This window comes from Canis lupus, chromosome 28, assembly GCF_048164855.1.
Source record: "Canis lupus baileyi chromosome 28, mCanLup2.hap1, whole genome shotgun sequence".
In the NCBI taxonomy this organism is placed as follows: Eukaryota; Metazoa; Chordata; class Mammalia; order Carnivora; family Canidae; genus Canis; species Canis lupus.
The window spans coordinates 34,125,011-34,150,780 of record NC_132865.1 but is presented as its reverse complement, the minus strand read 5'-3'; the positions used below and the strand labels follow the sequence as shown (position 1 = coordinate 34,150,780).

The window sequence follows — 25,770 nt, the reverse complement described above, 5'->3', positions numbered from 1 at the left end:
AGTAGGTTGTCATAGTAATTTCATTGATGTCTCCTTTGCTGAACAGAAGCTTTTTAGTTTGATGTAATACCATTTATTTATTTTTGCTTTTGCTGCAGGATTTAAAAAATCATTACCAAGACCTGTGTAAAGGAGCTTACCGCCTATGTTTTCTTCTAGAAGTTTTATGGTTTCAGGTCTTATATTTAAACCTTTAATCCATTTTGCGTTAATTTTTGTGTAGGATGTGAAACAGTCATCCAGTTTCATTCTTTTGAGTGTGGTTGTCCAGTTTCCTCAACTGGCTTTTCTCTGAGGCTGTCATTTCTCTATTATAGGTTCATAGCTCCTTTGCCATGAATTAATTGAATATATATGCATGGTTTTATTTCTGGACTTTCTATCATGTTCCATTGATCTGTGTGTTTGTTTTAATGACAATACCATACTGTTTTGATCACTGTAGTTTTTGTAGTGTAGTTTGAGGTCAGGGAGCTTGATGCCTCTAACTTTGTTCTTTCTCAAGATTGCTCTTGCTATTGGGTCTTTGGTGGTCTCATGCAAATTTGGGGATTGTTTATTCTACTTCTGTGAAAAATGATATTAAAATTTTGACAGGAATTTCAGTAAAACTGTAGATTGTTTTGAGTAATATGAACATTTTAACAATATTAATTCTTCCAACACATAAGCATGGAATATTTTTCTATTCACTTTTGTCTTCTTCAATTTCTTTCATTAATGTCTTAAAGTTTTCAGTGTATAGGTCTTTCACTTCCTTGCTTAAATTTATTCCTGGTATTTTATTCTTTTTGATGCAATTGTAAATGTTTTCTTAACTTCTCTTTCTGAGAGTTCATTATTATATATAGAAATGCAACATTTTTGTATATTGATTTTGTGTCTTGCAATTGTACTGAATTATTTATTAGTTATAATAGTTTTTTGGTGGCTGTTTTTTTTTTATTTATACAGTCAGACTTAACATATTTCTTTACTCTGAAGAAATAGATTTAATTTTGTAAAAATCTCATCTTTTATACTTTGAATACTATACCTTCTCACCCACTCTGTTCTTTACTTGTGCAACTTTAGTTAATTTGTGCTGGAACTTTTAATTCTGCAGAGTGTTTCCAAAGTCAGAAAGCATAGTATACATGAATTTTAAAAAGATAGCAAATTCATTAAAGAATAATTTATATATAGGGTACCCTCTATTTTGTTCCATTTGATGAGTTTTGACAAATATTGCACTTATGTAATTGCTATGACAATGAAGATGTAAAAAATTCCTAATACTCCAATTATTTTCATGTCCTTTTGTATTTAATCTTTTTCCATGAGTCTGGGCCCCTGGAAATCACTGATGTGATTTTGTCTCAATAGCTTTACCTTTTTAAGAATGTCATAAAACTGAATCATAGAGGATGTAGCCTTTTGTATTTGGTTTCTTTCATATGCTTTTGAGATTCATCTATGTTGTAGCACATATCTGTAATTAATTTTTTTATATTACTGAGGATATTCCATTGTATGAGTGTATCTATTCATTTATACACTTAGCAATGATGGACATTTCATTTGTTTCTGGTTTTAACAAGTAGAAATAAAGTTGCTGCAGACATCTACACACAGATTTTTTTTTTTATTGCTCTTGGTTAAAAATCTAGGAGTAGGGCTGCTGGGATGTTATGATCCTTCAGGAATGGATTGCTTATGGATGTTATAAGACACCAATAGGCTGTTTTCCAAAGTAGTTATACCATTCTGTTTTCCTACCAGCAATGTATGAGGGTTTTAGTTGCTCTATACCTTTGCTTGCACTTTGTATTGTCAGTTCTAAATAAAAAAAAAAAGTTCCTTGGTAAATTGTTTAAATCTTTTACTCATTTTTAAAACGAATTGTTCAGGGGGCACCTGGATGCCTTATTTTGTTAAGTGTCCCACTCTTGGTTTTGGCTCAGGTCATGATCTCAGGGTTGTGAGATCTAGCCCCACATTGGGCTCCTTGCTCAGTGTGGAGCCTACTTAAGAGTCTCTCCCACCCTCTCCCTCTGTCCCTTCCTTCTCCTTCTCTCTCAGATAAATAAATACATAATTTCTCTTTTAAAAAAGTGAAATGAGTTGTTTGTGTTCTTATTACTGAATTGAAAAAGTTCTTTATATAAATTATACACAGGTCTTTTTCTAAGTATGTATTTTAAAAATATTTCTCTCAGTTTGTGACTGATCTTTTAATTTTCTTTACAGCATCTTTTGAAGAGCATAACTTCTGATTTTAATGGAGTCTAATTTCTTTTTTTCTTTTTCTTTTTTTTGTGCTTTTTGTTTCCTAAGAAACCTTTGCATGGCCTGAACTCATTTTTAAGCAGAGTATTCGTTACATTAAAATATACATGATTGAGGAGGTGGGAAAAATATATGACCAATATGCTTTTCTTCAACCTCCAGACAGACACATTTTCAGGTTAAAAAATATCTCTAAATTTAAAGCAATGTGTCTGATGGTTAGAAAGAATGCAACACATACACTATTTTTTTTCTGTGTTCCCAGGTTTTTAGGATAGTCAGTCTTGTAATCTTTGTCCAGGTTGGCAATTGGACCTACTGCTTTATATTTAGAGATACATCACATGTGTATATTCTGTAGTCTCATAAGCACTCCTTATATTTTCTTTCATTTTATCTCTTTGTGTTCGATCTTTCCTCAGAGTCCTCTCCCAAATTGTCAACTCTCTTTAGCTGTTTATGATCTGCTGTATTTCATTCATTGGATTTTTTTTATGTTAAAGATTATACTTTGTTTCTCATTTGGAGAATTTTTTTAAGGTTTCCCTATTCTTTTTCCCAACTGTTCTGCTTTTTTGTTTTCTTTTTTAAGGATTCTGGTCATTTAATTTTATCTTTAATCACTTGAAACATTATGGTTCTGGAATCTCTTTTGGGTTTTTCAATGAATTTGAGTGCTTTGGGGGAAAAACTTGTGTTTCGTGAAATGTCCCCTACCCCTTTTTGCAACCTGTTTTTTCATATTGTCTGTAGCTTTTTATAGCGAGTTGATTTTTTTTATAGAGATGCTTATTTGTTTATGTATGTTTATTCTGTGGAAGTACTCTAGGCTAGGAAAGTGACAGTACACAGCATTTTTGTGCTAGCTTGCTAATGTGTCCTGGTGGTATTAGTGGCCCCAGAGCAGTGTTTATTTTAATTTATTGACTTATTTTTAAAAATTTCTGTGTTGGGCAGCCCAGGTGGCTCTGTGGTTTAATGCCACCTTCAGCCCAGGGCGTGATCCTGGAGACCCAGGATCGAGTCCCACATCGGGCTCCCTGCATGGAGCCTGATTCTCCCTCCGCTTGTGTCTCTGCCTCTCTTTCTCTCTCTCTTTGTATCTCTCATGAATAAAAATTTCTGTGTATGCAGGGAGCTCATGGGAGGCTTCTCCTTCCACCTAATATGAACTTGAGGCAACACTTCTTCCTGTGTGGGTGTCAAAATTCCCATATCTAGTCTAAAAACAGTCCTATGCCCCCTGGAAACACCAGGTTCCCCTTAGTGTTTAGACTTTGATTTCATTCTTAGTATCTGACAAGTGGAAAGTTTCCTGTATTTTAAAATTGATTATATGTTTGAAAATACTCTTTAAATACTTATCTGGTATTTTATGTGTTTTTAGCAGGAACCAGGGACTCTTTAACAGGGTTGGTTTGCCACATTGCTAAAAATTCATTCTCCCTAAAGATTCTGTTTTCTAATTAAAACCACTCTTAGAGTTTGATGTCTAGATTTCCTTGTTTGTTTATCTATTGCCTCCAATGTTTTCTTATTTTTTTAAATTTTCTTTTTAATAATAAATTTATTTTTTATTGGTGTTCAATTTGCCAACATACAGAATAACACCCAGTGCTCATCCCATCAAGTGCCTCCCTCAGTGCCTGTCACCCAGTCACCCCCACCCCCCGCCCTTCTCCCCTTCTACCGCCCCTAGTTCGTTTCCCAGAGTTAGGCCTCCAATGTTTTCAATCATATGCTGAATTGTTTTCCAGAAGAGTGAAAGATGAATCCTCCTATTTGAAACTTGCAATTTTCATGAAATACGAAAAAATTCTTTGAAAAATTCCCCTCCAGCCACTTGCATCCCCCTCCATGTAAATCTCTGTCCTTCAATTTAGATCTCTTTCCCAGTTAAATAGTTGATGCCCTTTAAGTTTACTTATTAACTCTACCTTTATCTTCTTGTGGAAACATGCCCCTGAGTTATCAGAATCACTAACCCAGCACAGCCTTTCCCTTACGTTGCATATTTTTTCTTCCCTCATCAAATAGGTAGCTTGAAAATATCATGATAATCTGCATATCTGTTCCATTATGCACTTGGAGATTTATGGAGATCAGAGCATTTTTATTTGAGTGCTTCTTGCATCTCTGGTTCCATTTTAGTGGAATGCAGAGTGTGTAACATACTTTGCAGTAACATGTGGGAAGTGTGTAACGTGCCTCCATCCATGAGGATCTTGCCACCTGGTTGAAGAAGACAGACTTATAAAGCAAAGAATTTTATAACCAACTGAGACAACATTTAATTGGTTGCTACAATGTTGGAGAGTAAGCACAGAGAGAAAGGGGATGGCCCTGCAGGGGATAAGAGGTTGAGGAAGGCTCTCCAGGAGCTAAGTTAGACCTGATGACACTCAAGAATTTGGGACTGGATGTTCTCCCGGGGAGAGCACCTCATCCAATAGAGCATACGTATAGAAAGCTCAGTAAAGGGACCAACTATTCCCCACTCCAGCCACAGAAAGTGAACAATACCCAAGGAAATCACTTCTGCAAACAAAATAACTCAGTGGTTCTCTTGAGTAAGTCCATAAGGAGTACTCTTACAGATGGTTTAATTGGCAGCTATATTTTGTTTGGTGAAACAGAAACCAACAGGCAATCATTCTATTTGTTGATATTAATTCAGAAACATCTCTAACCACAACATTTTCATTTTGTCTTACACACTCTAAGGCATGCTAAAGTAGATTTTTTCTTTACAAAGGACTTTAGAATGTACATTTATAAATTCTTTCCCTTCTGGGGTAAAATCTAGCACTTGTTTGGGAAATAAAATGTGAGACACATGCAGGTTGCTGAAAAAGGGAAGAAGGGCCAGGATGTATCAGAATGTTCCAGCTTCCCAGACCTCCCTCCCTCTGAGCTCCTCTTCCAAAAATGATTTCCCTTTTACCAGTCCTTGGGAATTAATTTTTCTCTCAAATAAACTTAGTTCTGTTTGCATTCTTTAAGCCGTCTTAGTCTTGGTAGAAGACGATAGGCATTTAGTAGAGACCAACGTGCTTGGCTATATAAGGGGTTATTCTGAGGATTTTCATGTCCATTCCTGTTACCACCATTTATATATCTGTATTTCATGCTGAAGCCAAAGGGAGTTCCACATTCTGCCCTGGATTCTGTATGGGTCTCGTCATTCAAGGGCAAGAACAAATTGCTGGCAAGCTGTGATACACATGTTTATAATCACTGACATTTGCAGTCAGAGGACTAAAAGATACATTCTTTCTACACACGTATATTGAGGATGGTTAGAAAAATCTGTTTTGAGTTAGGCTTCCTCCCTTTGATACGTGTTTTCAATTGCTAACCAGATGCTGCCTTAATTTTGTTTGTAGGAAGCTGAACTGACACCAAGGAAAAACAGCCCGCTGTTTGGATTGTCTGCTACATTTGGCTTTCTGGGAAGTTGGTATCACCAATGTTCAGAGATGCAGGGAGAAGCCACCTGTCAGATGTAGGAAAACCAAGCAAAATGCTGCTACTGTGTTTTTCCGGTGTGCTTGCAGGTAGACTTAATTAGTGGATCGAATGAACTTTTGCACGGAAATTAAAGAAAATGTATTGCAATTTTGAGAAAACAGTGGGACTTCTGGCAGCTGTATAGTAATTGTATGGCAAGCCTAATGTAATGGCCTGTTTTGCTTATGGATGGCAGCTTTAAGCAAACTTTCACAGATTTCTTAATTTTCCTCACTCTCTTTTAGTGTATCCTTTTTGCTCATAAGTACCTCACTCTTAGTAACTTTCCCACTCATGGCTTTTATCCTGTTTCTTTGCTCATCTTCCTCCCCTGCATGTTCCCCTCTTCATGTTTTCCTGTCTGCATCTCACATCTACCATCACCTTTCAGAGACTGATCTCCTGATAGTTGCCCATCCCACTAGCCAGGGTTGACTTGGCTCTGTGTGCAAGTAATGTCTTATTGACTCTTTCTTTATCATAGCAGAGGCACCCATCCATCGACAGGTTCTGAACTTTGTTTCCTTGTTTTTATTTTTTCACTTTCCATTATTACCCCTTGACTTCCACTCTTGAGGTTTCTCTGGTGGGTTATTCCTTACTACCTTCTGTAAAGAGTGGAGAGATGAACACAGGCAGTACTTGGCATTTTTCTTCCTGCCTTTCCTCGGTGACTTCTTCAGTGTGGAAACATCTTAGTGTTTCTAGCCCTGCCACATAGGCCTTCCTGCCATCCAAAAACAGAGGGAAAGAAGAAAAAGAAAAATGACCATGTTAATTCCTGGGAGTTGTGGCAATTTAGAGAATTAAGGCCTCATATGGTATAATTGGTTTTGATCCCTGATTGGGAAAGCAAGTCTCCAGAAGACTTTCTCCGAAGTCATTTGGGTTTTAATGAGGTCAGAATAACTGGGACATGGAAATTGATACCATTGTTATTAATAAAGGATGGAAAGCATTTTTGGCTCTTACCATTAATAAGTAGACAGATGGATTGTTCTTTGTCATAAAACTAAGGACCTTCCTTAAATCTTTTCCTTAATTGTATTTTGCCTAAACTGTTTTGTGGCTATTTTTATCTATAATCTGTATTAGGAAATAAAAACATCTATTTCTATCTCTTAACTAAGACTTATAGTAAAACAAATTTATTTCTTATTAGTCTGTTCTTCGATTCATAGTATACTATTGGAAAGATGACCTACATGGTGAGTCATTCTCTACATGCTCATTTGGGAAGCAGTGTGGAAGAACACTGAACCATTATCAAGAAGGGGCTACAGTTTCTCTTTTTCCAGCCTGATAATCCAATTCTCAACTCTAAGACAAGAGAAAAAAGTGAGAGATCTCTTTCCCCTGCCCCAGCCCCTTGCCATCCAGTCCATAGGTTGTGATAGGGGAAGATAGAAATAAGATGTTGATTTCCAATCTATTTTCATTTACTCATTTATTTATTTGCTTATTATAGGTCAACTGATTATTGTGTGTAGGGTACTGTGTTATTTATTTATTTATTTATTTATTTATTTATTTATATTAGTGTTTTCTCTTTAAAACCCAGTTCAGACTCAAGTATTCAGTCATCAGCACGTCTGGATGGCAAGTTCACTGGAAGGATGCTTTGGTGTGTTCCACATGCTTGGAATAGGCTCATAAATAATTGATGCTCATTAAATATTTAATGTTACTGAGGTCACTGAGGTTCATAGCAGACTAGTAACTAAAGCCCTTTCGCTGCTTACAACACCTCTATTTCGGCATCAGCCAAATCCAAGGCTCAGACCTGTAGGTTGGACTGTAATCAGCCTGTTAGGTTGGGGCTGCCCTGTATCTCCATGTGGCTTGATGCAGGAGAGCAAGCAGGAAGCAGTGGTTAGAGCATCAGTCCTGAAAGCTCAGAGGAGTGAGTGACTATTGGAATGAACTCAGATCCTGGGTTTGCATGGAGTGTTCATGCCAACTCTGAGCCCTGCCTCTGGCCTGCTTTTCTTTTTCTTCACTGGCTTTCTTGGGCTGGGCTCATTGGTTCCTGTCATCGGTGTCTTTTAGCATCTTCTGGACTCTATGATTCAGGCCCTTTATTGCCTTTTCTACTTTCTGCCTGAGTTTAAAAATTAAATTTCTTGCTACCTTTTTTTTTTTTTTTTTCAGTGTAGCCTGGTTTATTTGGAAGAAAAAGCTGAGAAATCTAATTTATATTCTTGGTTCTGGTATTATATGGGTAACATTAGGGAAATCCTGTTACCATGGACTTTTCTACTCCTGGAATTCATATTTAAAAATACTTTGCTGGTGTTGAATTGTTAATGAGCATGTATAATATGCTGGATACTGCATGGGGAATTTTCATGAAGGATCTCCTATCCTAAACATCTGGAGCATCTGGAACACCATGAGAACTTGAATTTAGGGCAGGCTGATCCCTGAGAGCCACACCATATATTGTCTAGTGTAACCTTAGGACACTCTGAGGCTAGCATTGCTAGAGGTCAATTTTTAGTCAAATATTTATTATACAGCTGAGGATATTAAGATGCAGAGAAAGAAAATGACTTGCTCAAGGTTATAGAGATGTTCAGAGGGAGATCATAAATGGGAACCAGTGCCCAGCTTCCAGCTCAGTGTTTTTTCCATTATGCGTCTTTGTTATGATTCTGAATCATTTTGGACATAGTGCAGCCCTGTCAATGCATATATTATGTAATACATCCCTTTACTCAGGTGCCACATAATCTACGCTTACTTAACTTTTTATTGCAAAAACATTCAATCATATACGAAAGTATAGAATAAAAAAGTAAACTTTCATATGCAGAATACCAGCTTGAATCATTACCAACATTTTGCCTCTTCTTGGTTTCATCTATTTTCCTTTTTTAATTGTTAAGTATTTTTTAAGACGTTTTATTTGCACTTATGTATTACATCCCTAGAAAAGGAACCCCCAGGATCTGCCCTCCTGTGTGTTTTCATCTTGCTTCTTCATGGTCCATGATGCCAGTTGAGGTTGTCAGTACAATGAAACCAAACTGGTGGGTTAGGAGCAGATTGTTCTGCCATTTTTCTAGATCTTTGAGTCTTAGTCAAATCTGGAGCTGATCACTCTACACTTGTTTAACCTGTCCATGGGGTTCACAACAATTTTCCCAGCTCTGTGATCATCAGTGATTTCATATTTGCCAATATAAGCATGCTTCATCATCACAGTTAGAAACTGGACAATGACTTTGGAGTGTGGCCTAATGAGAGCCTGGCATTTACCTCTCCTTTCAGCAGTGTTAATGCTCTTGAGAACAGCTGCCAGGGCATTCACTCTCAACGTTATAGCGTCATAGAAAGATGGCAGAAAGAGATAATTGTTAGGTATTTCAAAATAAATCCCAGACCGTATCATTTCTCCTACAAATACTTATGTATATATTTCTAACAGTTATGAAATACCATCATCATACTTAATAAAATTAACAATGATATCCCAAAATTACCCTACGTATATTCTACATTCAATTTTTCTCTAAAAAGTTACTTCTAATGGTTGTTTTTCCTTTTCAAATTAGAGTCAAAATAAGGAGACTGTATTTCATTTGCTGGGCTATGTCCTGAAAGATTTTTTTCTACTGTTTGATAAATCTCCACACTTATTTTTTCTGCTATTTATGGATTAAAGAAATAAAGTAATTTTTCTGTAAAATTTCTTATACTGTGGACTCAGCTAATTTCAACCTCGAGGTGTTGTTCAATATATATTGTATATATGTCCTATAAATAACAGATGTATATGGAGGCTCAATTTGATTACAAGTTTTTTTGGGGGCTCGAATATGTCATGGAAGGTATTATGAACTTACAAATTGCATCACATCAAGTGATAGTAACACCTTTTTATTCCACTTCTAGTAATGTTAAAATTGGCTGGTGACTTTAGATAATGTAAGTGACCATTATAAAATTCCCCATCAGCTTCTCACCTAAGGGTTTGGACTACCATTGCCCAAATCAATGATGCCAGTAAGGACTCTAAAGTTCTGATTTTTTATTTTGCCATGTTTTTCCTGCATTTACTGATTGGAACTCTTATGTAAATAACTTTTCCCCATCAACTATTCATCTACTCTAAAATGCAATGCATATAAGAAAGGCAAGTTAAGTGCCTTCATTTTCAATTTTTTATAATAATAAATCAGTACCCTGGCAATTGTCATTACCATTATGTGAGGCATTATCGTTTTGGAATAATAAGAACTCAGGGATTTTACATATATGATATGTTGCAAACTATGCATTAATAATATTTTTGGTGTTCAATGGCTAGCAGCAGTTTCTTCAAGTTAGTCCTGTGTTTGACACTACCTCCCGTAGCTTCTTTGCCTTCTGGCATAATAGATGTCTCAGACTCTCGTCCATACTCTGCCTTAAACCTGAAACTGACCATTTGTCCAAGAAATCCTAATTCATTTTAGTGATAAATATTATTCAGAAAGCATTATCTGCTTATAAGGGTCATTATTGCCTCTAGATTTTTTAATAAGCATGAATTATAAATGATATTATTAATTTATATAATAAAGCACGTAATTTTTACTTAACTTTTCTGAGTTTATATTTGTATCTCTCTTTCTCTTTTTGTACACGGGGATCTCGATATCTGATGCTTGCATAGCTCATTCCTAGTCCCACCTGGCACTCAACAGAGTGGAGACTGGGAACTTTTTGAGACTCCTCTGAACTGTACTCATGCCTCTCCTCTTCTGGGTGCTTAACACTACGTTGCACATGGAAGAGGCATTTGATTCTTTGTTGAATTGAACTGAAGTCCAAGTATTTTTTGAAAGACCCTCTGTGCTGAGGCCCAGGGAAGGAGTGGGCATGGAGTTCAGGCATGGAGTTTCTAGTTCAGCCTCTCCTTCGCCACTGGAAAAAAACTGAGGCCAACTTGTTGAAGCAATGTGAATAGAACTAAGGGAAGGGAAAACACAGCAAACTGTAAACCACATGCACAGAATAGTTGACTATTTAGGGCTGTGGAGATTTGAATTCTAAGAAATAGCTGGATTCAAAACTCTTTCATCAACTCTCTTAAGAGATGCTTCTTCTATGTCTAAGAGGGAGGAAAGGAGAGATGGGGAGGTGGCCTTCTGCTCCCAGAAAGGGAGGGTGAGGGGTTGGTGGAGGGAGAAAAGCAGATGCTCAGCTTTTTGACAGGTAAAATGCCTGCAGATTGTTTTTGCCTCAAGACAGCCTTGTTCTTCAATTCTGTAAGTGCAGGAGCAGGCTACTCAAGTTTGAGCAGAGAATGGGCACAGGGTGGGGGCAGGAAGCGTTTATTCTCTACCACCCGGAAGTCTCTGGCAAACTGCTCTGCAGGAATATATATCCCTCTACAGTCACGTTTCCAAAAGTCCAAGTTTATTTATTTCTAGTAATAGGTCCTCTGTTGTTGGCTGAAAACTACAGTATTTAAGAATAAATGTTTGTAGAAGACAGGCCTTGCGTTTTTTTCTTTTTTCTTTAGAAAACAATATAGTATTTTGTGAAGCATTACTGGTGGCATCCAAAAACTTTTCCTTACATTTCAACTAATTAAGCTCAATATAACTCAACAAATATTTATTGACTATTATTCGTAAGATGTTTATAATGGAATAGGTATCCTGTGATAAGCAGTTAGGGAGAATTTTCACCTGCAAATAAGCAAATATGTTTAGAAGCATATTGTCTGTGCCACTAGAATCATTTTACTCCCTGGGTTTAGGAAACAGCCTGATAAAAACACACCTTGATACACGTCTTTTGGGCAAGTGCAGGCTTTGCTACTTCGGTCTTAAATAATCTTCTGAGGAGCTGAAACACGTCCTAGCATGTGGCTCTCTGTAAAACCTCTATTTGAATTTCAGCTTTGTCTTTGAAATAACAGCTTGACCATGTTTCCAAAGAACATGTCTGCAATCAGTGCCAATTTTCCTCTGTACAGTGGATCTCTTCATAAAAAGATAAAGCACTAACATTTTTTAAAATAAGAAGCCACCTTCACAAGGAAACTCATTAAGACATCCATACAGAGAAATACGTGTGGCATCTGCAGATGAGACCTCTGTGCTGTTCACTAAAAATACAGCTGGAAAGGATGTTAACTAGACTTACCATGGTGCTCACTTTGTGGAGCACACAGATATCAAATCATTATGTTGTGCACCTGAAACTGATATAATGTCTATGTCAATTCCATCTCAATTGAAAAAAATCACATTGGAGATAAAGCTAAAAAGAGGTCCAAAACCAGTTGAAATTTTCTTTCATCTAATGCTGCTTCTCACATTCCTGAATGGGATGGAATTTCCACCACATCAGTGACTTCTTCATTCTGTATCAGTAACAAAGCCCACATCCAGGTAGATCTTTATAGAACTGTTGAATTGCATACATTTGCACTCTGTAGGCAGACCTAAACAGTCCAACACCAGCTTGTGCATAGCAGCACCCTCAAATACTCCTCAATGAGACCTAGAATAATAAATACGTAGGAACAGGAAATAAGAATCAGAGATTGATGAAGAGAATGTCACATTAATTCAAAGAAAAGTCCATTTCACCTTTATGAAAACTGCCTTGCTCCTTAGAGGTGAGCAGTTTTCTCAGTTACTCAAGGCGCGTGATTACAATGAAGGAAGGGTGCCTCCATGCACGCTGTTTGCAGTAGCGAAGGAGGATGGAAGTGTAATTGTACCTTTCATTGGTGGGAGTAATAAGGAATTGAGAAATTATATGGCAGATGATACCGCGGAGTGGCTTTGTGAACCACTCTGCTGCATTTTCCCCTGAGTGTGACAATGTTTGTAGTGTAATTGTGTTTTGCCTCTTGCTGCACAAAAGCCCTGGAAATGAATTTTTGATGCTTCAGAATGAGCCCTGTGAGGAAAAGTTGTCAAATATGATAGGAAGGGTTCTTACAGCACATCTCTTAAAAAGTAGAGTATAAGTTTTGGAAGAAAGGTTTGCTTGGGCTTTTCTCACCATAGGTCTGTCTGAGTTTTCACTCCCCACTGGAAAAGCGATGCTGCTTCGTTATGGCAGCTCCTGTAGTTCTGCTGCAACCATCCATCCATAGCACCGCTAACCCTATGGTTTCTGATCACAGATTTCTTTGTTTCTGCCAATGTGGGCTTAAGGCATGTGATGGTGTTTGGAAGGAAGTAAACATGTGTAATTGGCCAAGATGGCGAACTCCAGCTAGTGGGACCTGTCAAAAGTAAACTTGGACAGTGATCAGTGGAGAAAATAAAGACTTTATTCTTGGCTACTAAGAGTGATGCCATCCAGCAAGCTGTTCTTTGATTTTACTGTCGTGAGTCTAAGTGCATGTAACACCCTGAGGGGATAGCACAGTTGAAAGACGCAATACTTGAAAACAGAAGAAATCCTAAAGTTACAAATACGTCTAGCTAGGAACCATCAGAGTATTCCATATTTCAGAGGATTTTATTTTCAAGTTTGCCTTCAGTTCAGAGAGAAGCCATACATCTTCTTTCTCTTTCTTTGCCAAAGGATGGGGACCTGGACAGGAGTTCTGGAAAGGCCTATTGAGACCCTGGGAGCTTCCTATTCTGGTGGAGGCAGCTGGCGGAGGCCGGTGATGCTATGCCCATCTGTTTAATCTCACGGTTCTGGTTAATGGGCACCACGTTGTCCAGTAGTGCTCTTCCTAGAACCGTCTTAATGACTGTGAATATTATTTTGAAAGGCCCAACACCTGATCTTCCATTAACAGAACTGGCTATTTTGCTTTTAAATGTCCACAAGAGCCAATTATCCTGAAAATCCCCAATTAAGTGCACCAGATTGAATTATAGAAGTGCACATTTTAGGAAATTCCCTTTGCATTCCAACTTTGTCCAGTTGAGGTAAGGTGTTTATGGTGAGAACATTTACTTTTGCCTTTTTATACTTTGTCCCCTTTCAGAGTAATTACATTACAATGTCACTTGTCCTCAGAGGGGAGGGTCCTGTGTTGGTATTCAGCCTCTTGAAAGGTGGTAAACCACATCTTCCTACAACTTCATTTGACTTGTAGGATCAAATAAACATGGCAAAATGACACCTGGTTGCTTGCTATGAAGTTTTATAGTGCCACTGGACTGTAGACAAGGCCTAATGTCAAAATTATTTCTGCTCCATGAGAGCCATATGGGGGGCAGGGTTTTCCTATCCTTGATAGAGACATCAACACTGTGGTTATTGGCTGCATTGGATACCATCAGAAGGAACCAGGAAACTCCAGTTTAGGTACCGAAAAAATAAGAAATGTACAGTAATAATCTCAGTTGTGAAGAGGCTGAGGGGCTAAAACACAACTATTGAAGAATTTTAGTAAGAAATTGTTCTAGCTTTTGAACTATGTTCAGGAGTATCTGTTGATCAGCCAGTGGGTAGCACTTAAGGAAAACAGTTTAGCCTCACAACTGACTAATTTCTGAATTTATCAGATTTAGGAATTCATCTGGAATGTAAAGAATTTCACATAGATCTTTGTATCCATTTATTTCTCCTTGTACCTGTTGTAGCTACTGGTGGAATATTGGAGGGGTAAAGGGGTGGTGGGTATACTGTGAAGTATCTGGATTTTTGTCCTAGCTGTCAGAAAAGTAGATTTTAATTTACATTTATTTTCCATGAACAAGGTTGAACATCTTGTTATATGTTTAAAGGCTATTTGCATTTCTTTTTCTAAGAATTTTTCATTGTTACCTCTTTCTCTAGCTTCTCTACTTTTAGAAGCTCTTTATATATTAGGGACATTAGCTGTTTGTCCATGTCTGTGAAATGTGTTGCAAATCTATTCCCCTAGTTCGTCATTTGTCTGCACTTTGCTTCTGCAAATGTGTTTTAATTTTATATGGCTAAATTTATCAATACTTTCCCTTGTTGCTTTTGTGCTTTGAGTCATAACTGGGGAAGCTTTGTGCATTTTCAGGTAATGAAGGAATTCGCTCCTTTTCTTCTCCTATTTGTATGGTTTTATTTCCTATATTTAAATCTCTAACCTATTTGAAACTTTCATGGCATCGAATGTAATGAAGAGATTCTATTTTATAATTTCCCATAGAGCTATTCAGTTATTCCAATATTACTTTATGAAGAAGTCCATCCTTTCCCCATTGCTTTGAGGTTTTGCCTTTCTCATATACTAAATTTTCACATGCAACTATGTCTATTCTGTATTTTCTGTTTTATTCTATTAGTCTGCCTTGGTATTCATGAATCAATTTCATTCTGTTTTTAGTTATATAGATTTATACTACTCTAACAGTAATTTATAATGTCATTTCATATATAGTAGGAATAGTTTCTCCACTCAATCTGACTCATTGTGTTCCTTTTCCAGGGTGTTTGTAGTTATTCTTGCTTGATTTTTCTTCCAATGAGCTTTATATCCATCTTGTCCAGCTCCAGGAAAAAAAATATCTGTTAATATTTTCTGAGATGGCATTAAGCTTATAAATCACCCCAGGGAACACTGATGTCTTTACAGCACAAGTTTTTCTACCAAGACATACTGCCCGTCCTTCCATCTTTCAGTAAACCTTATAGTTTTTAGGAGTGCTTTATGCTTTTTCTCATGTAAGTTTTATATATCTCCTAATCTTGCTGAGTTTATGTGTGATTTTTTTCTGTATCTAAGTAGTCTTCTTTTCCATTATATATTCTAATTGATGCTTGTTTTGTATGTGAGGGCTATTTGAAAAAATATCAACTTAAAATTGTTGTGCTAAATTCTCTTATTGTTAACTTTTTTATTAATTTAGTTTTGGGGGGATGTCACAGATGTATAGTTCTATCATAAGCATTCTATCATATGCATATTCTTCTTTTTAATTCTTATGTCACAATTTCTTTGTCTTGTTTTATTACTTTGGCCCAAATCACCAACACTGTGGTCCATGTGTAGCTCCACTGCTATTCACATAGAATAGAGTTGATCATTTGGGTGACCCTGTTCTCTTTGTCTTACTTTTGCTTTTCTTCTAGTAGAGATGTTATGACTGTCAGAGTTCTCAATGTTAAGCATGAAGAGACAATGGGAATCTAGGAATCTGGATAATTGATGGTTGGGAATTTGGACCTTGGAATGTCTATGGCTCACATTAAATGCATCATTGAACTATAAACATGTAAATGTTTCATTTCTTTGGGAACTGCTGAGGTAATATCTCCCTTAATTGTCAAGAACCTGTATACTTACAGAGATATTTAACTTGAATCATTTCTTTTGCCATTGTAAGATAAAGGATGAATAAAGAACTTAACTTGGTTAAGAAGGCCTTTTTCTCAAACCTGCCTAAGCCCCAAAGCCAATCCCCTAAAGTGTTCTTAACACTTATTTAGGGCTTGTAAGGTGCCAGGTTCCAATACCACATCCCCCCTGCTTAATATACATATAACACACCAAACTGACTTCTGGGGATGGTATGTAACTTGCTCAAAGTTATACAACTTATAGGAGGTGGAGGTGGGATGAAAACCCAGGACTGTTGGATCCTAGACTGCCTCCTTCATGGTCCAAGTTTCTCAACCATGGCCCTTGGTTTGGATATAAACATGCACTAACAGTGAGTATCTTTGAGCAAGGTCTCCAAGGTGTGTAGGTTTCATGGCTGCTCCTAAAATAATTACCAGTTATCTTCAAGTGACCATTGGCATGAACATTGTTAAATATTCAATCAAGTTTAAGAAGCCATTTGGCCATGTGGCTTTGTCACATTTGCTGACAGCAGAAAATGACTCAGTCTTTTACCTCGAAAAATTGCATTTTAATATTTTGAGGAAGATATTCAAATCAGATAGCTGTTCTCACTTTTGCTCCCATACCACATTCCTGGCTTTACTGCAATCTATTTTTTAAAACTTCCAACAGAACAAAAAGGATTGGCATGTGTTAAATCTTCTCTCTCTGCTTCCACCTGAGAGTAAAGGTTAGAAAATTGGAAAAAACAAAAAAGAAAAGAAAAAAGAATAGACTCAAGAATGAGCTGCTACCATTTTTGGAGAATGAACTCCACATGCCTCTCATATTCTCTTCCATATTAAAAGCAAGATTACTTTTTAATACTCTTTATGCTTTTATGAAAATGTTATGTGCTTTTAAAAGTATTATGCATAAAGACAATAAGAAAGTTTAAATAAAATCTTTTTTTCCCATTAGTAGGTATTCAGTGATGTGTCAGATCTTGATATAACCTAATTTGTCTTCTGTCAACTTTACTTTTGGATTTCCTGATTCTAATTTTCTGAAAGTTGACAGACGTCGTGTTATTGTCACTAATTTCTCCCACTCGGTTCTCAGAAGTTCATTGTTCTGAGGAAGAAATTGTCATCTTCTTTCTCCCCTCCACTGATTCTGCTTAGGAAAGCAAAGAGCTTTTATATGTACCTCAGTACAAGCTGGCATTTGATTTTAGAGTGCATGAGTCCTGTTCTAGAAAGTTCTGACTTGCTTGGTCTTCAGTACTCATAGCATCTTTGTGGTGAAGGAGAGAGGGTTAAAGGGTGAGTTTGCTGTGCCCCAAGAGGAGAAAGCCCATGAGTTTATCTACTGGGACATACATGTAATTAAGCAAGAGCTTTCACAACTGACAGACCAGAAAGCACACTTCAACATTGCCCATTGCACATACTTATCTAAAGCTTCTTTTTTTAAAAAAATTATTTATTTACTCATGAGAGACACAGAGAGAGAGAGAGAGAGAGAGAGAGAGAGAGGCAGAGACACAGACAGAGGGAGAAGCAGGCTCCATGCAGGGAGCCAGAAGTGGGTCGATCCCGGGTCTCCAGGATCAGTCCCTGGACTGAAGGCGGCGCTAAACCACTGAGCCACCCAGGCTGCCCTATCTAAAGCTTTGCAACTTTTCCTTTGACATGTAACTTTTTCTCTGAACTACTGTCAGTGACAATGTTGATGGACTCTCTGTTTACTGTCTAATTTGGGGTGCATCACTGGGGAGGGCAGGCTTCTGACCGCTCGGACCACCTGTGATATCATGACCTGAGAAAAAGTAGGAATTTGAAGGAGTAATGTTGGCATGTTGGAAAAGCTTTTTGTTTCTGTGGTCGAGCCTGGCTCTGTGCCTTGGCGCCTGGTGGCAGCCACGTAGAAGGATCAGCCTTGTGAGTAGAGAAACATTTAGTCTTCATGCTCATGCAACTTGATAGAATTCCTGTCTTACTTTTTCTTCTTTTACAAAATCTAGGGTCATGTGAATTCATTGCTAGGACCTTGAAAGGGGCTTAATAAATTCTCTTTGCTTTTATGGATTTTTGCAGTAGCTCATCTCTTGCCTCAATTTCCCCAATGTGTGAACTCTCTCTTCTTTCCTAACTTCTCAGTTATATAGACTTTCTTTGGTGTGGCTTTCTCCTCATTCCACATTTTTTACTGTTAGGTGATTGTATGAATGGTTTGTTATGATGGCTCAGTTTAGGATATTCTGACACAGTCATTAATCGTGTCCTTTTTCAATATCTAAACTGACCCAGTTTGGATGATAAGGCTTGTCACTTCCTCATTGCTTTTAGCCACTTTATTATTACATTTCATTATACTTCGTTATTACATGCTGCTCAGATGAAATTGCTTAGGAATTTCCTTTTCCTCCTAACCCAATTTTGACTATCCACACTCCTCCCCACATATAGTTAATATCTGAGTTGGAACCAATCAGGGCTGGCATTGGATGCTTTATTATCAGTTTGACCTACCAATAACATCAGCAAGGTATCCACACTTATTTGTAAAACCAGCAGTGCAAAACATGAACATCCATCCACATAACAGTTATACTACTATCTCAGGATGAACCTCCCTGGACCTTAAAACTGACCTTCCTTGTATTCTTTCCTATTTATTATTACATAAAATTGTCTAAGCTAGATACTTCCACTTACTGTGACAGAGTATGTGGTTTGGGGAGAAAAATCTCAATGCTTTGTTTCTTTTGGAGGGGACTGTTTATGGGATGTTTATATGACCTGCATCTTGACAAAATGGTTTGTATAAATGTGGTCTCAGTTAAACTGCGAGATGTGTGACAAGGCAAATAATAAAGAGATGGCAAAGGCTTCATCCAAAATGGCTAGTGCCCGCTAAGCTCATTTTACATTTGACATGGTGCAGACCATGTAAGAGGTGGCTGAGAGCCTCAGGCACCCTCGACATAGGGAAATATGGGTTATTACTGGAATGTCAGGCTTTGGCGTCAGACTTGATTTTTAATTTGTTCTTTGCTTCATAAATTTATGGTGGTCTTGAGTTAATGTCTCTGAGCCTGAATGTCCCTCTGTAAAATTAGCATAATGATACCACCTACCCGATAGAATTTTGTAAAAATTCAGGAAAACACTACACATAGCATGAAGCCTGCTCCTAAGTGAGCTGTAGCGGCCGCCACCATTGGCATCACTTGTATAAATAACTGTCCTGTATTCCATTGGCATTTCTGGCATCACTGGGGAAGAGTGGAGATGTGATTTGGGAAGCACTATGGGTAAATATCAGAACCAGTAGGTTTTTTTTTATAGGAAAATATGGAACCCAGAAACAAGAGCCTAGGCTCTGCACTGACTGGCTCTGTGACCATGGACATGGGGGTTGTGGGAACCAAGTGGAATCATACATATTATATTAGTTTAAAATACAAAGTATTATATGCAAATGTGATGGATCCTTTGCTGTTGTGTGCTATTATGAATATTATGGGCCAAAGGAGCTTTGGTGAGGGTTTCTGCCCAATGAGGCTTCATCAGCAGGGGCTACTTAAATACCACTGTTCACATTTTGCTGTGTTCTGGTTATATTTAAAATTGGTTATGGACTTGGCCATATTATTATAAGAAGAACATTTATTTTGTATGTTCTGTGTGAATGACACAGTATCCTACCTTACCCTGCCCAACCTCTGGTGTTGGGGTCAGAGGACACAGCTCTTGCACTAGCACTGCCCCATCTACATATAGGACTTCGGAGGTCAGTTGACCTCCCTAGAAATCTGTCTGCATTTCCACAGTGAGATGTTGAGAGTAGATCCTCCAATGCAATCCACTGACCACTCTGACACCTACAATCTAAGTGGTCATTCACTTGCCTGGAGTTGATGTGGCTTCTAATTGATTTGTCTAATTTTACTGCTTCAATAATCCCTTCCTTCATATCTATTCTTCCATCACAGGTCCATCTTCTCCATTGGCCATATTTAGTGTCTTCCTCTTACTCTTGGGATAAAGAAAGCCCAGTCCTCAGGCCTCCAAGACCATCTTGGTCTGCTTGCCTACTTTCACCATACTTTGCCTCATCACACCTCTCTAGGTATGCTAACTTCTTTCAGCCACGCTCCTGTTACTTACTGCCTCTTTGCCTGGTCAACTCCTACACATCCTCCTGCCTTCAGCTCAAGCGCTACTTCCTCAGGCAAGCTTTCCCTGACCTGAGCAGACCCCTTACTCCCAACTTTACCAGCATTAGGTCTCTTCTCCATAGGTCATGTCAGCCCTGCAAATTTATGTGAGCTCATTGATCGCTTGATTCTTCTCTGTCTTCTCCCACTCTGAACATAGCTCTTTGAGGACAGAAACCATCTTTATCTTTGTTCACTGCATATCCTCATATACCTGGCAGATGGAGGTGCTGAATAACTACTTTCTGAGTGGATGAAATATACATGAACTATGACATACTTTAAAAACTTCCGCATATTGTGATTCTGATATTTTTTTATTCATTAATTCAGGGCTGTTCAGTATGAGTCTTACATGGAATGTCCCAATAAGTTCCCAGTCTCATTATTTCTAGGTGTCTAATTTCTAAGAGTCTAACCCTAGGGATTTAATAAATTAAGTGGGCATAGATATTTTGGAATCCTTCCCAAGATTTGAGATATGAGGCATTTAAGTAAGAGAAACAGAATTCTGGAAGAGTGCCACAGACCTGATGGTAAGCAAGTCTTCTCTGTGGACCTGTCTCTGGGCAAAGCTGCCTGAATTCCCTGCTGTGCTAAAGCTAATGTTATAACTACAACAAGAGGACTTGGCTCTCAATGAGCCCATGGAGTGTAGGTCCTGTGATGCTCTAGTCATCTTAATTCAGTCTTGGTTCTCCTGGCTTCTCTCGCTCCTTTTACACTTCTGGGCTCTGATTCATCTGAAAGTCCACCTGAGCTCCCTTGTGCTTATTAAGTCTGTAGGTTCCAGCGGGCAGCCACTTCCTGATGCATGTCTCTCCTGAGCTTCACTGGGCTTTGGTATTCTGCTCTTTCCTCACATCCTCTTCTCCCAGAAGATATGGCTTCCAATTCTCCAGTGACTCAGCATGACTTTATGATGGCCTTCATTTTGAGGTATTCAGTTGGAGTAGACTTTTAAAAAGGCTCCACCTTTATATGCAGTGAGAGAAAACCTCTCTGACTCCATGAATATATCATCTGAGGTTAAAACTACATTAAGAAACAAAGCTCCTGACATGAAAAGGAACTTGCTTTCTGTAAGAGACAACAGGTGAAAGTCAACAACTTGGGGGAGAATTTCCCATAAAGCAAAATCAGACGAATTTAAAGCAAGAAGACAGCTTCTTAACTGTATATGTATATGTATATGTGCATATACTGTATATGTAGATCACCTGTGAAGAAGGTGAAATATGGACTTCAGGGCTGAGATCCAGCACTGCTGATTTCACTAGGCCGAGAGAGCAGGGGGCAGAAACTTACCTTTTCAAGGACCACTGGTCATTCAGACACAGACGCTCAGGAACAAAGCTTTAAACTCTTCTGGAAGCAGCAATACCCACAACCAAAGCCATTTTGCTCAGGAGCCATCCTCAGGGATGAGCAGACATGTTTGAGGGAACTGATGGCTGAAGACTGGGCATATAGGTCTTGATTAGATACCATAGTGATCCATCTTCCTCGGGTGGATGAAATGTTAATGCAATAGAAATTTAAACACGACAAACTTGGTTCATGACTTAAAGACTATTTTGACTCTACATGTTGCTCATTACTCAAATGCTTCTGATGGCATTATTGGGAGCATAATTTTCCTTTTTAGTTGAGGGAAGGATTCAATGTTGTACCTGTTTTAAGTTTTTGAAGGGAACTCTGGGTCTGTTGCTAGTATTTTTCTGTAGGCGTTTTCCATCTATGCTTTGTGTTTGGGGGATGAAAAGGGTTCCCACTTCCTTAGCCAAAGGCAAATGCATTTTTGTTCTAATATCCGGTGACATTTCAGCCAAACCTATGTTTGTGACAGTACACTATCTCTACCATACCCCAGGGTGGGAGCAGAAAGTGAACTTGTGAGGATGCAGGAAGCTCTGGTTATGTGCACTGGGATTGACGCACATCAGCCTGCACTCCTAGCCAGCTGGCTTCCATGGTCACTAAATCATAGCAAGAGGGACAGCACATTTGCTAGGGAAGCAATGAGTGAAGAGTTATGTCTAGATGGAGTGTGATTCTGGGCATCAAATTAACTGGAGGCTTCCTAACTGTTTTTCTAACTATAAACATATACATGCTTATTGTAGGGAATTAGAAAATATTTAAAAATATGAAGAATAAAATAAAAATTTCTTATAAACCAACTCCTCAGAAATAACTTTAGCAACATTTTGCATTTTGCATATATCCTTCCAATATGAAATATATATAAAATATATGTTATTACTAATAGCTCTCAGCTATTTATATATGCACACACATATTAACATTTGCATCTTAATATATATTATATATTTAACAATGGAAAGAAGGTCACAAAATATTGCTAAAATTAATTATGTATTGTATATGTATATACTTCATTATAAATATATACACAGAAACAGACATAAATTACTTTAAAATTTGGATATTACTAAGTTTTTATCTAACATTATGCTGTGACATTTTCCTATGGGATTCAATATCCTTCAAGTACATGGTTTTTAATAGCTTATGTGATCCATAATGTTATGATCACAATGAATTATTAATTTATTTCGGGCCATTGATACTGTTTCTAAATATTTATTATTACAAAGGAATGTTTGAATGAATAATCCCAAGTTTACACTTTTGATCTTTGATCATATTAACTTATGGCTCCTTTAATATAAGCCCAAACCAGGGAAGACTGTTTTAATTTAGTGTCTCACTGGAATTGAGTCAAGAAACAGTTCCAAAATGAACTCACTGAATTGCTTTCCAAATCTCCTGCTCTCCAAGGAAGGAAAGGAACCTGAGAAAGCCCCTTCTCTTCTTAGCTTTATGGGGACAAAGCTCTCTTCTCTATTAAGCACCTGCAGATTCAGTGGGAGCCCTAGTTAACTCTGGCATTCAGGAAAGGGAAACTCTATGGCTACCTTAGTGGCTATTTCCTGAAAGCTTTTCTGTGTGATTTTCATGTATCTCAGAAGACATAACTTTGCTCAGAGTGTTTGATTCCATGTGCAAAGTTTTGCTATGCAGAAGCTCTGGTAAAGAAACATATCTATAGGGTTAAGAAAACAATCCACAGAACCTCAGCAGGTAGGAGCTCATGCTTTGAAAGAGTTAAAGAGAAAAAAAAAGAGTTAAAGACTGATAATGATTGATTAATGTGATGTCATGGGTGCCTGGGTGGCTCCGAGGTTGAGCCTGCCTTTGGCTCAGGTCATGATCCCAGGGTCCTGGGATCGAGTTCCACATCAGGCTCCCCATAGGGAGCCTGTTTCTCCCTCTGCCTATGTCTCTGCCTCTCTCTCTGTGTCTCTCATGAATAAATAAATAAAATCTTTAAAAAAATAAAAAGAGAGATGTCAGAGTCACCAAAGAGATGAAATCACTAATTACTGCCTAGTCTGTTTTAGATGTAGTAGGCTAGAGTTTGACAATTTCCAGCATCATCATCTGTTTTTAGATATAGTAAGCTAGAGTTTTACAATTTCCAGCATCATCAACCTTAGTTAGACCATGACATGAATACGAAGTGTAATTTCCACGACCAGAAGTTTAGTAAATAGCTCAATAAAAAATGCTCTGGCACACAGAGAAAACATAAGTTTAGTTCAATTTTAATCTTGGGGAATGTGAATTTGGAGTCATGATTTAGAGTTTCTAAGAAAAGGAAATTCAATAGTGATATGATTCAAAGCACACTCCTTCCTTCATCAAGTGCAGATGGGCTAGCTGTTCAAGTGTTGTCTCCTGCCAGCTCATGTTGGGGAGACATGTTCAGTGCCTGTCTCAGAGGCTTGTTTGGGGGAGATCTTTGTGATGGTGCTGGGGTCGACGGGGCACCTTTTGCTATAGTCAGGCACAAATCACCAGTCTGGGATGCCCCCATGCTCATGCCAGCTCTGGACTCTTCTTCTGCTTCCTTCCCCTGCTACTGTCCCTGCTGTATGAGCCATCTACATCTCCTGTCCCTCTGCTGTGTCCTTGGCTTGTCTTCTCATGATGACCTTCTGCACATGGCCCAGTATGGACGTCTCTGCCCTCAGCCAGCCCTCACTCTATTGTGATCATGGTTTGTGGGTGTTATCACTGGTGGGTCTGCCTGCTTGGGGCTACTGCCTGGCTTTACCAACCTTGTGTCAGATTGAGTGATATGCTTAGTCTCTTTGAGCTCCTATCTCTTCATCTGTAGAATGAAGCTAATAAACCTAATGTCGTAGGTTTTGATAACTAAGTAAATAGTTGGCACATGGTAAGGATTGAGTGTTAACAGGGTCAAGAACAATAATGTTGGAAAATCAGTTGGGAGCTCTTCAAAAGTCAGGGAACTGGCCTTCATCTTCTTGTTTTATAACCATTGGACCCAGCACAGGGTAGAACATTTGCTGATGATCAATACTTGTTTGACTTGTTCCTAGAGTTTGGTGGTTATCTATTAGCATTACCTTTTGGGGAGATGTCTGGCTTTCCCGATTGTGACCTGCGTGGTGTCTGGCCATGTAACTCCAAGGTTGCAGCCTCTTTTCCATTTTATCATGACCAGAGATGTGTTCATAAATGTTTCCAACCAGCTCTAAAAGATAAAGCCCTAATTTGAAGTGTTCCTGGATTCCTGTGGTATGAATAATTTCACCAGGGTCAATTTCAAGCTACCATCATGAGATGAACTTGTTCACAGAAGCCCTAGAAGTTTTGAATTTGACTCTCTAGAGCTGCTGGACACACTGCAATTTGCCATCTGTAGAACTAGAACCTAGGGGACTTACGTGGTGCTTAATTCTGATATCAGAATTCACTGGGGTTGGGCTGGTGTCCTGTGTGCCATTTACCTTTCCTGACACCCTGAATGAAACTCAAATTCACATTCAAAAATCCATCCTACAAAGCACATGACAGCACTTTGGGTCATGATGGGTATCCCCCACAATTCTGGCAGTCACAATGAGAAATGTCAAAATCACTTGCTTTACAGGCTAACCACTTCATCAACAGGAGACCTTTCGTTTGTCATATGATAAGTAAAATGGATCTCTTTAGCAATATCAATGAATTCCTTGGAATTATTGTCTTTTCCTGCAAAGAAGTTTTCTTTCTCAGCCATCATTCAGTTGTTAAATGAACAAGGCAAGTGCCAGTGCCATATGTTCATTGGAATATCCCCCAAAAGGCTGATGCATGGAACCACATTGTTAGTGCATAGCACTGTTCCATTGGTTACAGTGGGAATGATGCTCCCTGCAGTTGTGACATACTACTGCCTTTTCTATTTTTATTTATAGGTGTTCCCTACTGTACTCAGGGAGAAATTAAGAGCAAAGAGTTAGAAACTCAGAAATTTTAGAAGGGTCTAATAGAATAGTTTCTCCCACTCAGATCTGTGGAAAATGGGTCAGCCTCTGTTTAATCCTATGGAAGATAAATGGCCTGTATCCAGTTTAGCAAAGATTTATTGAGTGGTTACCACATGAAAGGACTCTGTTAAATGCAATTATTACATTATAGTGTCTCAGTGTACCCAGCACAAATTCACAGCTTC

The 25,770-nt window shown here is 38.2% G+C and overlaps 1 pseudogene; it reads right to left on the bottom strand.

The window, feature by feature from the left end:
* Positions 1-8,699: 8,699 nt before the first annotated feature.
* Positions 8,700-9,172, bottom strand: LOC140620044 (small ribosomal subunit protein uS8-like; annotated as a pseudogene).
* Between the last annotated feature and the right edge of the window lie 16,598 nt (positions 9,173-25,770).